Genomic DNA, 14,055 nt, shown 5'->3' on the forward strand with positions numbered 1-14,055 from the left:
ACTACACCTACAATTCCATAAAATCAAATCTTATCTCAACCACTGTCTAGTTCTGTAAATCACACAATTTTATACTTGTATGTGCATGTGTATATACATAAATATATACATGCATGTGCATATATCCACACATGCATATACACATCTCATATACATACTCATACATCGGTGTGTACATAATCTTACTTCAGCCTTTTTCTAATTCGATAAATAACACAATTTTATACTTGTGTATGTGTATATACCCATACATGTATGTATATATACATGCATATATACATACTTCTACATATATTCATATATATGCATATCTCCCTACTATATCATAAACTCCATTAAGAAAGACACTATATTATCTACACTTTCTCAGACCCAATGCCCAATACACCTAGAGTTGTTTCACTATATGAATAAAATCACAAGTCTGCCTATAAAATTAAATCTTGGGCTTTAATATTTGCAGAGCTCTTTATATGTTATTTCATTTGATTCTCACAATAACCTTGTTAGGTGGATATTATTATTTTATAAGCATGTATGTGTGATATGCCTATTATATTATAAATTCCATAAAGACAACGTTTGTATTATCTACAATTTCTCGAATTCAAAGCTCAGTACAATACTTTTGCCTACATTAGACTCAGTCGAATATATGCATTTAACTAAAACTAATGGAAAAGATGAGATTGTATTAGATTATTTTCCAAGGACTCTTCCGACTCAAAAAAGCTAAGATCCTCATCCCCTTTCCTAAGACCAGCTCCTAGGATGGAATTTCCTCGGGGAACTGAAGTACCAGACCAAGGCACGTGCAATTAGGATTGCTTTTGCTTCTCCTCACTCTCCACCCCCTCCCCGAAGTCAAACATCCAGAGCCCCCTAGTCCTAGGCTCCACCCTGAGACTGATCAACTAAGTAGTAGGGCACTGGCTGACTGAAGGTTGTAGAGGGCGCCCGGAAGAGGCCCCGAGCTGGGGTCTGTCAGACGCCCCGCCGCCTCCACCGGGGATCCGAAACTCGCGCTCCGGGGGCGAAGGGCTTCCTCAAGAGGAGGCTGGAGGGGGAACGGTTACCAGCAGGTTCCGGGGTCAGTCAGACAGGCGCGGCCCCTCCCCCAACCTCCCCCACCAGGTCCCGACTATTGTGGCCGAACCCTCAGCTAGCCCCCTCGGCGTCCAGCGTATCCGCCGCTCCCCGCCCTTCCCCCGTACTCTGGCGCGTCAACTGCCCTCCCCACCGCACAGCGTTTCCCCCTTTCCCTGGCAAAAGGGCTGGTGGGCAGCTCTGGACGCCCAGGAGACTCACCCGATCCTCAGTACCCGGTCAGCAGCCTAAGATCTTCTCCCGACGCCGCCGTCTTGCTGATCTCTCCACCAATGCTAGCACCCTCTCAGAGGACGGAGGCGGGATTCGGGGCCCAGAACCAATCGTAGAAGACGCAAGGCACGTTCGTGGGGCACGTACTTATTTCCCGCCTCTGGAAGGGAAAAAAACAGAGTTGGCGCGAAACTTGGGGGCTGACTATCACCTGCAAGCCCTCAAATGTCAATATTGTAAAAGAAAGGGGCGGGGCATGGGCTGGAAGGAAAGGGGCGGGGCCTGAATCTACTCGGCTGGGGAAAGCAGAAAGCGAAAGTTAATAACCGAATTGGATCAGCCTCTTCTGACTAGTTTGTGACCTAAAGGATCCTGGACCACAGGGACAAACATCTAGAGGAGCCCATTTGAGCATATCCAATCTTGCCGTTATCGGGAAGTCTGAGCCACTGATTAAATAAAGTGGAGATTTCCCAGACTTTCATGCTAATTCAATCAACCAGCATTTCGTATTTCCTATTAAAAACCTACTATTTTCCAGGAATTAATCTAAGTTCTGAGAAGACAAATACAAAAATTAGGTACTCCTTAGTTTACCTGAAGAGAAACTAGATCTATGATACTGACATGTTTATATTAAATGGCAGATTTGGATTATTTTTATTAAATACATAATAAATACAAAATAATCCTGCAAAGGTGAAGGAATGCATTAATAGCTGGGGAATGAGGAAAAGTTGTAGAAGGCAGCACTTGCAATGAGTTTTAAAGTATTCTAAGAGCAAAGATGCTCTCATCTCAATTCCAGGCATGAGAGAGGGAGGAAATTAACAAGAGCAGCCTGTGCAAAGTGCAAAAAAACATGGGAGAAGCAAGAAGGCCAGTTTAACTGGACCAAAGAGTGAGTAAAAAAGTGTAATGGGTAATAAAAAAAACCCAGAAGGTGCCAGATCAAAAATAGCTTTAAATGTCAAAAGCAATTTGTCTACCATTCCAGAGGCAATAGGGAGTTTAACTGATCAGGGAATGACATGATCATACTGGTGCTGTAAGAAAGTCATTTTGGCAACTTGTGGAAAATAGACTGGAGAAAAGAAGAGGCAGGGAAATTGATTGGTGAGGTAAAGCTAGAGGTAATACAAGCTGAACAAAGGGGAAGCTGTTTGAGAAAAGGAGAAGGGTGTTAAGGAGGGAGAAGAGACAAGACTATGCAGCTGATTAAAAATGTGGACTGACATCCTAGAGAGCAATTTAGAACCAGGCCCAAAGGGCTATAAAATTGTGCATACCCTTTGATCTAGCAATCTCATTACTGAGTCTATATCCCAAATAAATCATAAAAGAGGAAAAAGAAAAGAATTTTTTTTTTTAAAGAGGGAAACTCTACTACATGTGCAAAAATGTAGCAGCTCTTTTGTGGTGGCAAGGAATTGGAAATTGAGTGGATGATTGGGAAATGGCTGAATAAGTTGTGGTATTTAAATGTAACAGAATATTTTTGTTCTATAAGAAATAATGAGCAGGCTGATTTCAAAAAATCTAGAAAGACTTACATGAATGATGCTACATGAAAAGAGCAGAATCAGGAGAACATTATATACAGTAATAGCAACATTGTATGGTGATTAGCTTAAGCTCTTCTCATCAATACAGTGATGCAAGACAATTCCAATAGAGTTGGGATGGAAAATGCCATCCACATCCAAAGAAAGAAGTACAGAGACTGGATGCACATCAAAGCATACTATTTTCACTTTTTTTGTTGTTTTGAATTTTCTTTTACAGCATGATTAATATGGAAATATGTTTGAAATGATTGTATGTATCAGCAACAAGATTATATGATCATCAGTTCTGATGGACGTGGCTTTTTTCAACAATGAGATGATTCAGGCCAGTTCCAATGGTCTTGTGATGAAGACAGCCATCTGCACCCAGACAAAGGACTATGGGAACTGAGTGTGGATCACAATATAATATTTTAGCTCTTTTTGTTGTTATTTGCTTCTATTTTGTTTTCTTTCTCACTTTTTTTCCTTTTTGATCTGATTTTTCTTGTGCAGCATGATAATTGTGGAAATATGTTTAGAAAAATTGTATATATTTGACCTATATTGCATCATTTGCCATCTAGGGGATGAGGTGAAGGGAACGGAGGGAAAAAATTTAAAACACAAGGTTTTTCAAGAGTGAATGTTGAAAATTATCCATGCATATATTTTGAAAATAAAAAGCTTTTAAAAAATCAAATTTAAAAAAAAGAAATGAATGTGTATATGTAACTTATGTCAGGTTACTTGCTGTCTTAGGCAGCAAGAGGTAAGGGAAGGAGGGAGAAAAAAATTGGAACTCAAATCTTGCAAAAGTGAATGTTGAAATCTTTACATGTAATTGAAAAAATAAAATACTGCTTGCCATCTGGGGAAGGGGGTGGAGGTAGGGAGGGGAAAAATCAGAACAGAAGTGAGTGCAAGGGATAATGTTGTAAAAAAAAAATTACCCTGGCATGGGTTCTGTCGATAAAAAGTTATAATTATTAAAAAAAGAAAAAAGAAAAACAAAAAAAAATACTATAAAGTTAAAAAAAAGAAGAAGAAAATATGGACTGAGGAAGAGTGAAAATATCAGAATGATTATAAAGTCGTGAACTTGAGTGGCAGGAAAGATTATGGTGCCCTTGACTCCTCCGCCCCCCCAAAAAAGGGAAAATATATGTAGTTTATTGAATTAGAATTAACTTTTTCAGTACAAAACTATTTATAGAGGGTGACTTGAAGAGTACTGCTCCCTGATCTAATACATTCAGAAATACATTCTCCCATTTACCAATTTAACTAATTCCATCAATTATTTCTTAGTTTACAGAATCACAGAATCTAAGCTAGAAAGAAGCAATATGCTATAATGGGGAAAGAATAGGGACCACTCCTCTTCAATATGAATCACAGGCATAATGTTCTAGAAGCACAACATGGGGACTTCCTCCATATTCCAAGATTTCCAGAGAAGCTTTAAAAAATTCACTCATATTACATATGCTGATCCAGTCCCTTTGAAAGAATATAGGAATCAAAAGTTTAAAAAAAAAAAAAAAAAAAAAAAGAGCTTGAGTACTAGTAACTTTCTGAGCCCAAACAAAAAAATAGAAACAAAAACAAAATCTGTCAATTGGAGATGTTAATTAAACAGGAGCATATAATCAAGGGCAGTGGAGGAAGGAGAAGATCAACAGGAAGTATCACCTAATTTATCCAAGGGTAGACAATGTACGCTAGAAGGTAGAATGCCAATATGAACCTGAAAAGACCCTCTGTTGGTTAGTAAGTCTGTGATACTATGGTAAAAGAATAACAAATTTTAATTTATTTAATTCATTTTATGTAGTGCCTTTTCTGATTTATCCTCCTCTCTCCCTCTCTTTTTTTTCTCTCTTTCTCTTCTTACCTGCCCCCTCTTTCACACACACACACACACACACACACACACACACACACACACATTTCATAACACTGAGGATTACTACAATAAGCTCAGTATATTTTATGTATCCACACATACAACTGTATCACATGATTTAACATCAATTAGTTCAATACACAGGCATTTACTAAAATAATATAGTAAGAACAAGAGTAAAAGAGCATCTGCACCATAATCCTGGAATATAACCTTCAACAAATATGCATTGCATCAATGGGAAGTCACATTTGGACAGAATCACATGTAAGCAACATTTCTGAGACTACAGGATTGCAGGAGCCCAAATATCATCACACTGTTGATATACACTTTGGTTTCACAGTCTCTATTGCATGTTGCTTTACTGCTTAGTTGTAGTCAATACTGTCTCTAGCTATGGACTTAGCAGATATCCTGAATTAGGTTACTACTAATGTTTTCTTTTTTTTTTTTTTCTTTTTTTTTTGCTGAGGCAATTGGGGTTAAGTGACTTGCCCAGGGTCACACAGCCAGGAAGTGCTAAGTGTCTGAGGCCAGATCTGAACTCAGGTCCTCCTGACTTCAGGACTGGAGCTCTATCAATTGCACCACCTAGCTGCCCCCTACTAAAGAATTTTTGGATGGAGAGTTATATACCTCAGGACAAGTTGGCATCTTAATTCTAGGGTCTGCTAGCTCTCAAGCAATATCCCAGCTCTGGGTTCTGTCCTTTAAATTGTTCTCAATTCAACTTTTGCAAATGGACTCCATAGAATTCTTGGAACTCTTGAATTCATAATCAACAAGCTTCTCTACTACTTACAAATATGCCTATTTGTTTCCTTTCCATCCACCAAACAAAAAAAAAACCACCTTACTTGACCCATCCATACCTGATTATTATTGTCCTGCCTTTTCTGACTATGCTTTAAATACAATCTACAGTTGGTGGCTCCACTATTTCTCTCACTCTTATTATAATTTGGCTTCCAACCTCATCATTTAAAGCAAATTGACAAGTTCAAAGATCTTTTCTCAATCTTCATTCTTCTTGACCACTCTTCAATTACCCTCTTACCCTTGGTATTCTCCTCTCTCTAGGTTTTTGAGACACTGCTCTCTCTCCTGTTTCTCCTACCTTTTAGTGATTTTTCTCAGACTCCTTTATGTAATATCTGGGTTAGCTTTCTGGGGGATCTCTGGATGGGGCTTGGTCTTTAGGTGATGAAGTGATGAAGGCAGGAGGGCCACCACAAGACTGGTCAAAGATGGAATTTTGAGTCTTCTCTGTGTTTGTGACTGATTCTTCTTCTGTCCATGGATGAGAGACTCTTTGTATATGAGACTCCCTTAAATACCTCAGTATAATTACATCACTACAGCACACTGAGTATGCGCCATTACATCACCATATCACATTAAGTATATGTTTAGAGAACCATTATCTCACACTGAGTAGGTGCTTAACTATAAGCACCCTGCTGTCCTTGATTCAAATACACTTTTTCAAAGTTCCAGCCCTTTACATCTCCTGCTTTCTTTTGTTTTAGAATACAGGTGGTCATGGCTTCCCTAACTTCTCAGAGAGGTGAAAACACCAAAAAGGAAGTGATCACTCCTACCCTGACTTCTCAGGAAGGGAGGTGAAAACACCAAAAAGGAGGTGATCATGTCCTCCCTGACTTCAAAGGAAGGGAGGTGAAAACACCAAAGGGAAATGAGGAGTCTGTAATGTTCTGGTTAGCTTTCTGGAGGTCCAACAAATGGGCCTTGGTTTCAGTGGAGAAATAATTACCACAAGAATAGTCAGGAATAAAGTCCAAAGTCTTTATTATCTTCTTCACATTCTGTTTCCTTCACCTGGGACTGGGCTAGCTTTCTGGGGGAAGCTTCAGATAGGTCTTGGTCTCAGTGGAGAAATGCAGAAGGCAGGAGAGCCATTATGAGGATCTCTATCTTGAAGTCTATCTTCCCTCCCAGATCTCTTAACTCTTATATACTCTATTATAAGGACATCATCATAGATGTCAATCTTGTAGAATAGGTGTCAACTTGTAGAACTATACTAAGTACATGTAAACTAGAGAATCATTATCTTAATTCCACTGAGTTAATATCTTGTTGTAGGATTAAATCAATCATACTGAGCCTTAAGTATACCTTTTCTTAGTCCCTACCCTTTACAGGAGTCAAACCAGATACTGTTAGCAGATTTCCTCTGGGCTGAAATTGAAACAAGTATCCATAAATCCATAAACATGGGAAGTATTACACAAGCACATGATAATATAACACAGGCTAGTAGTGATGTAACAAGCAACATGAATCAACATGAGGAATTATACATATACATAAGTCCTAGAAGGAGGGTATATAAATAGCAGTCACATATACACCTCCTTCAACAGCCAAGAGATAGTCCAAAACCAATCTATTGTCCATTACTTCAAGTGTCAGGGAATGCAATGATTCCTGCAAGTTTTGAAGTCCTGCAACAGTCTTATCAACAATTTTTTAATGTTCATGAGTCAATTGCTATAACTGCCATGCTCTTTCAGTGGTGGGCACAGTCAGCAATGGAACCACCACATGTTTCTTGGGTCTTCTCCTTTGTTTTGAGGTTTTTCTCTTTTTCTGTCTCTCTCTGATGGACAAGGTGAATAAGGTTTGTTGGCACCCATCTGATACCTTCTCCATCTGTAGATATACAAGCAAACCCTCTCCCCCAAGGAGTTACCCTATTTGGTCCCTTCCATTCAGCATCTTCTGGATCCCTCCACATCACCTGGAAATTATCTAAAGATAGTGAAGCTGCTCACAATGGACACTGCCAATGTGACGGGTTATAAAACCTGTCTGCCTGAGCCAATGCATATTTATCAAAAATCAAAAAATTAATAGTGTAAAGAGCTAAATTTAACCCTAGAGAGCCCTAGTTCTCTAGAGTTACCTGTGGCTCCTCCATTCTTTTGCTTTTGGAGGAGTGTCTTGATGTTTCTATTTCTCCTCTCTACTATTGCCTGTCCTTGAGGATTAAAAGGTATACCAGTGGTGTGTAAAATCTGATACTGTTCACAAAAATGTGCAAAATGTTTAGAAGTATTTGCAGGTCCAGTATCTGTTTTTATTATTTGTAGAATACTCATAATTGCAAAAGCTTATATAAAGAATTCAGTGACCACTCGAGCTGTCTCTTTTGCTGCTGGTATTACGAAAGTAAATCCTGAAAAGTTGTCTACTACAACATGGGTAAAAGACAACCAAAAGATTTATAATGGGTCACATCCATTTGCCAAATTTCATTAGGTCTCAAACCACGACGGTTCCTCACTGGAGGGAGTGTAGGAGTATGGAAAGGAAGACAAGCTGTACAGGCTTTTACTATGCTCCTAGCTTCCTCTTTTGTTATCCCAAATTGCAAACGTAAAGCTCAAGGAGCCTAATGATATTTAGAATGAGATTCTTGAGCTGTCTGAAATAAAGGAGTATTGGCTAACATGGTTAGATGTCTCTCTGCCTTTGAATTTCCATAAAAAATAGGACCTGGAAGTCCACTATGAGAGTGGACATGAAAGATATAAATCTTACCTAGATGCTTTCTAACTTGTTCTTGAAGTTCCTTAAAGAGCTGATATATATTAGAAGCTACAAATTTTATTTGGGTTATGGCAATTCTTTGTATACCTACTGAATAGGCTGAATCAGATATTATATTTATATCTTCTTGAAAATAAGTAAGAGTTCGCATGATTGCATACAATTTATTCTGCTGGGTGGACTGAAAAGGAGTTCTGACTACTCTCTTTATAGTTAAGTCATGAGAGTATACAGCACAAATGTTATGTTTGGATGCATCTGTAAAGTTAATTGGTCTTTTAAGAGGAACCTTAGAAACATTTTCTTTAAGAGATGCATTGCCAGTTATGTAATAGCTGGGATATCTTTAATGGAGACCCCGTGTGTAAAATTTGGAGCTGTGGACAATAAAATTTGCCACTCTGGGATAGTTTCACAACATACATTAATTTGAGCATTGGTATAAAAGGTGTATATCTTGTCAGGTGTCAGATAATTGTACTACTTGCTTAATGGCCTTTAATAAAATTCTAGCCACACGCACTGGGTAAGGAATAAGACTTCGGTCTGGTTCTGCTGGGAGGTTTACCTATTCTATCATACTGTTTTCTTGATGAAGGACTGCTGTGGGTACCTCTTTCATAGCAAAAATTGGTATTTCTAAGGGTTTCTGAGTAACTTTTTCAGCCACATTGGGATAAGCCAGTTCAACTTCTCTCAAAGCCTCTCAAGCTTCTTTTGTGAGCTGACATGGTGAGTCTAAATCAGTGTCTCCCCTTAAAATGTGATATAATGGTTGTAATTGGTGGGTAGTTAAGCCTAACACTGGACACATCCATTGGATATCTCCTGTCAATTTTTGAAAGTCAATTAAGGTGTTCAACTTCTCTGTTCCTAAAGTTTTTGTACTGTAAGCACCTTAGGATATACGTCATATCCTAAATATTGAATAGGAGCATGCCTTTGAATTTTTTTCTGGAGCTAAATGCAATTTGTAGTTCCTTAGTGTTTCTATGGTCTTTTGTCAACATGCTTCTAACATGTGCTCCTCAGGTGCACATCCCAAAATATCATCCATGTAATGTAACAACATGTAACAACATAACTTTTGGAAATGCTTTTCTTACTGGAGCAAAAACAGCAGCAACATACATTTAACACACAGTAGAGCTATTTTTCATTCCCTGTGGCAAAACTGTCCATTCATATCTTTTATAATGTTCAGCTAAATTAATGCTGGGCACTGAAAAGGCAAAACTTTTCATCTCCTCCTTATCTAGAGGGATAAAATAGAAACAATCCTTAATGTCTATAACCCAAAGAGGCCATTCTCTAGGCAATTGAGTAGGAGATGGAAGTCCAGGCTGAAGAGTTCCCATAATTTACATCTGTTCATTTATTTTTCTCAGATCAGTCAACATCCTCCGTTTTCCAAATTTCTTTTTTTTTTTTTACAACAAATACAAGGGAATGCCAATGACTTAGAGAAGGTTGTAAGTGTCCTTGGTCAAGTTGCTCCTGTACTATATCTAATAAGTATACTTTTTCACTTGCTAAGGACTACTGTTCTATACACACTGATGTATCAGTTTTCCATTGAATGGGATCAGGTGAGAGCACAGGCAGGCCTTCAATAGCAGCCCTGCCTAAAAAAACTGAAGTATTCATTTGTAATTCTAACTATTGCAAAATGTCTCTTCCCCATAGATTGATGGGGATTTTTTCAACTATAAAAGGAGTAAAAACTCCTGTTTTACCTTCAAATATCCATTTCAAAGGGATAGCACTAATTTCAGTTGCTACTGACCTCCTATGCCAGACATATAGGTGTCTGCCTTAATCTCTGGCCAATGAGTTGGCCAATTGGCCCCTCTAATAACTGTACGATCTACACTCATGCCTACCAACCCTTTCAAAAATATATCATTTACATAGATAGTGAGCATAAGACAGTCAGCTGTAACAGCTACAGTCCAGAATATTCCTGGATTCTCTTGTTGGAAGTCAAAATCTGGGCAAATATCACCAAATTGCCTATTAGGAGTACGTATCAGTAAACGTGATGCTACTACTTCTCCTTGGTGATAAGTCACACATTGTCTACCTGTATTAGTGACTGGAATATTAGTTACACATTCCCCAGTTTCCCAAGTCAGGATATGGATAAACACTGTTTTGTAAGCACTCTTAGGTGGTGAAATGGTCAAGCCTACTGTGCCTACAGGCAAAGTATCTAGAGGCCATACAGGGACAGATGTCACAGTCTCCAGGAGATATCTCAGTAGTTCCAGCTACATACAACTCTATTCTCTCCAATTGTAATCCCTTTCTCCCATCAGGTTGCTTCTCAGCTGATTGATCATGTTGGAGTATTGAGCTTCTAAAGACTCTCTGGGTATAACATCAACTGCCATCATGCCCCATGTGTTTTTTGCCTGGGGCCCTAGAGCTGAGCCCTGCTTTCCATTTCTCTGAATCAATCTACATTCTGATGTCCAATGGAAGCCTTCATTGCATTTTGGACATGGGGTTTTGGATCTTGTTCTCCCACCCTGTTTTTTCACTCTGTCTTTATGCCAACATTGAGCTTTCAAATGCCCTACTTTACCACACTGAAAGAATTAATGATTATCTCTGGAAGTTCCTTGCCAAAAGGGACCCTGTCTTCCCATGTTCAGATCTTGAAAAGTCTGCATCATAGCCTAGTATAAAAGATATTTGTGCCCACTGTGGCACAGCATCTTATGATCTCATATAAAGGAGCATCCTTGTGTAGTCCTAGTATAATTCTTCTATAAACCTCATTAGCATTTTCCTTAGCAAGTTGTCTTATCATAATTTCTGTTGTTGAATTTTCACCAATAGTTCCTATGACAGCTATCTGCAGACGTCCCACAAAATCAGCAAAGAGTTCATTTGGACCTTGTGCTATTTTGGTGAAGGCTCCCTCTCTATCTTGTCTTCCTGAGAGGGCACCCCATGCTTTGATAGCAGCAGAAGCAATTTGCTTATATTCTGTCAAAGGGTAATTAATCTGTGCTAAAGTGTCTGCATAAGGATGTTTGTATTCTCAAATCAGCTGTATCCTGTCCTTCTTCTTAGGCTTTAAATAGTGCCTCTTGTAATTGTGTCCTATGGAGTGGACAAAACTGCTGCATGGGTAGTGCTGATGGTGTCACTGCTTCTCCCACTCCTCCTCCCTCCACCCAGGGAGGTGAAATTGAGGGAGGTCTGTCAGGAGATGGGAAATGCCCTAAGGGCACCTGCTTGGGTGTAACTGAGCTGTGAAAGTAAGAAAGAACCACACCCCTTAAGTTCATCAGTGCTTTACTTAACTCCTTTCTTGTCCAATTCTTCATGCTTTTCAGCTGCTCTGTCAGTCCCATTCCCCTTTCTGCTCTTTTGCCTCACACTTCCTTGTCTAGCTGTCCACTTTAAAACTTTTCCTTTTTTTTTTTGGAACTTGTGGGATTCTTTAAAACCAATTGTACATAAGGAATGTTTCCTCAGGAATTGAATCGGGACCCATAGTTTTGTAATATTCAATTAGTTGCTCTCCCACTATTTCCCACATATTTGGCTCTAATTTTCCTTCCTTGGATAGCCAATGAGACTTGCACTCTAATATATTTATGAGCCCAGTGATCTGCCTCTGAGTTACCAGCAAACCTTGCTTCTTTATTAACCTAACTATGTATTCTACATACTTCCCTTGGGGTGGGGGAGGGTCTTTTCTTAGTATTTGCCCCATTTCAGCTGAAAAACAAAAGTGACTAATTTAGCCCTTACCAAAGTTTCCTGCTTGTTTATTTTTATACTCACCCTATTTCTGGGTCACAGAGACTTTTCAACTGACATTACGATTGTGTCAGTTGAACTATCATATCTAGGGCCCCACGTTTAGGCACCAAAATGTAATGTCAGGGCTAGTTTTCTGGAGGATCTCTGGATGGGCCTTGGTCTTTAGGTGGAGAAGTGATGAAGGCAGGAGGGCTACCACAAGGTTGGTCAAAGATGGAGTCGCAAGTGTTCTGTGTCTGTGACTATGATTCTTCTTCTGTCCATGGCTAAGAATCTTTCTGTGTCTGAGACTCCCTTAAATGCCTCAGTACGATTACATCATTATAGCACATTGAGCATACATCATTACATCACCATATCACATTAAGTATATGTTTAGAGAATCATTATTTCACACTGAGTAGGTGCTTAACTATAAGCACCCTGCTGTCCTTTATTCAATTACACCTTTTCAAAGTTCCAGTCTTCTATATCTTTACAGGATCTTCATTTATATCATGGATCTTTACTGGATCTTCATCCACACAGCTTTGTTCCAGGCACTCTTCTCTTTCACCTGTATACTACTTTACTTGGTATTAGCAATAGCTTGCATGGATTCAATAATCATCTCTGTCAATGCTGTCGACAAATTCTCTTCCCTGCTTTTATACTGTTACAACTTTAGTATAAAAGCCCTCATCTCCTCATATCTATTGTTATTGTTTAGTCTGTTCAATATTGTCATATTCATGACCCCATAGAATGTAGCCCACTAGGCCCTTCTCTATTATTTCTCAAAATCTCTTCAGGTTAATGTTCATTTTTCCATAGAATTATCTCTCTATCTCCATCTTTTGCTGTACTCTTTTCCTTTAGTCTTCAATTTTCCCCAACATCAAGGTCTTTTTCAGTGAGTGCTGCCTTTTTATTATGTGGCCAAATTATTTAAGCTTCAGCTTCAGTATTTGGCCTTCCAATGAATAGCCTAAATTAATTTCTTTAAGTGTTGACTGACTGCTGCATATTTCAACTCTAGCTCTGAGAAGAGTAATTTAATCAATATTACCATTTCTCGACCCTATTATTCAAGAATAAAGATTTAGAAAACTAGAAACTACTTAACAAAAATTAAGCCTAGACCAACATCTCAATAGTAATAATAACTAAAAATTATATAGTACTTACTATGAATTAGGCAGTATGCTAAGCACTTTCACTAATATTATCTTATTTGATCCTCATGATAACTCTGGAAGATAGATATTGTTATTATCCCCATTTTTCAGATAAGGAAACAGACAAAGAAAGATTATGAGACTTATAGAGTAATACTGCTAGTGAATATTTAAGCCTGGATTTGAACCCAGGTCTTCCTGACCCCAGGATAAGTGCTCTTTCCATAATGCCACCTAGTCTCCAACTTGCAGGATGAACAGAGTGCTTATGATCATTTACAGACCAGAAGACAGAGTATGAGAGCAGTGACCACACAGACTGCTAGAATTAGCTCTAAAAACAGAAATATGAAAAACCTGAAGCTTGGAACTTTAACATAAAGTTAAAAATTAGGAAATAAGCTGGAAAAATGAGCAACAACAAAAAAGGGAGCCCGACCATAGAAAGTTACTATGGTAACAAGGAAGATCAAAACACAAACTCAAGAGAAAACAACAGTGTCAAAACAAATCCATACAAAGCCACAAAGAAAAATAAGTGAATTGGTTTCAGGTTCTGAAAGCGCTCAAAATTTTTTTAAAAAATCAAGTAAGCTAAGTAAAGGAAAAATTTGGAAAAGAAAAGGGTGATGCAAGAATATCATGAAAAAGTCAGCAGCTTGGTAAAGGAGACTCCCCCCAAAAAATACTGAAGAAAATAACATGTTAAAATACAGAATAGGACAAATGGCAAACAAAGCACAAAATACATTGAAGAGAACTC

The 14,055-nt window shown here is 38.5% G+C and overlaps 1 protein-coding gene across 2 annotated transcripts in view; it reads right to left on the reverse strand.

Moving 5' to 3' along the window:
• The window catches only part of CASP8AP2 (caspase 8 associated protein 2), a 42,885-nt gene extending 41,510 nt beyond the window's left edge, over nt 1-1,375 (reverse strand). For both annotated transcript variants that reach the window (XM_023503109.2, XM_031964520.1), the window contains exon 1: nt 1,309-1,375. The gene's annotated coding sequence lies outside the window, so the exon portion shown is untranslated. The remainder of the gene's footprint in view (nt 1-1,308) is intronic.
• Between the last annotated feature and the right edge of the window lie 12,680 nt (nt 1,376-14,055).

This window comes from Sarcophilus harrisii, chromosome 4 (genome assembly GCF_902635505.1).
Source record: "Sarcophilus harrisii chromosome 4, mSarHar1.11, whole genome shotgun sequence".
Lineage (NCBI taxonomy): Eukaryota > Metazoa > Chordata > Mammalia > Dasyuromorphia > Dasyuridae > Sarcophilus > Sarcophilus harrisii.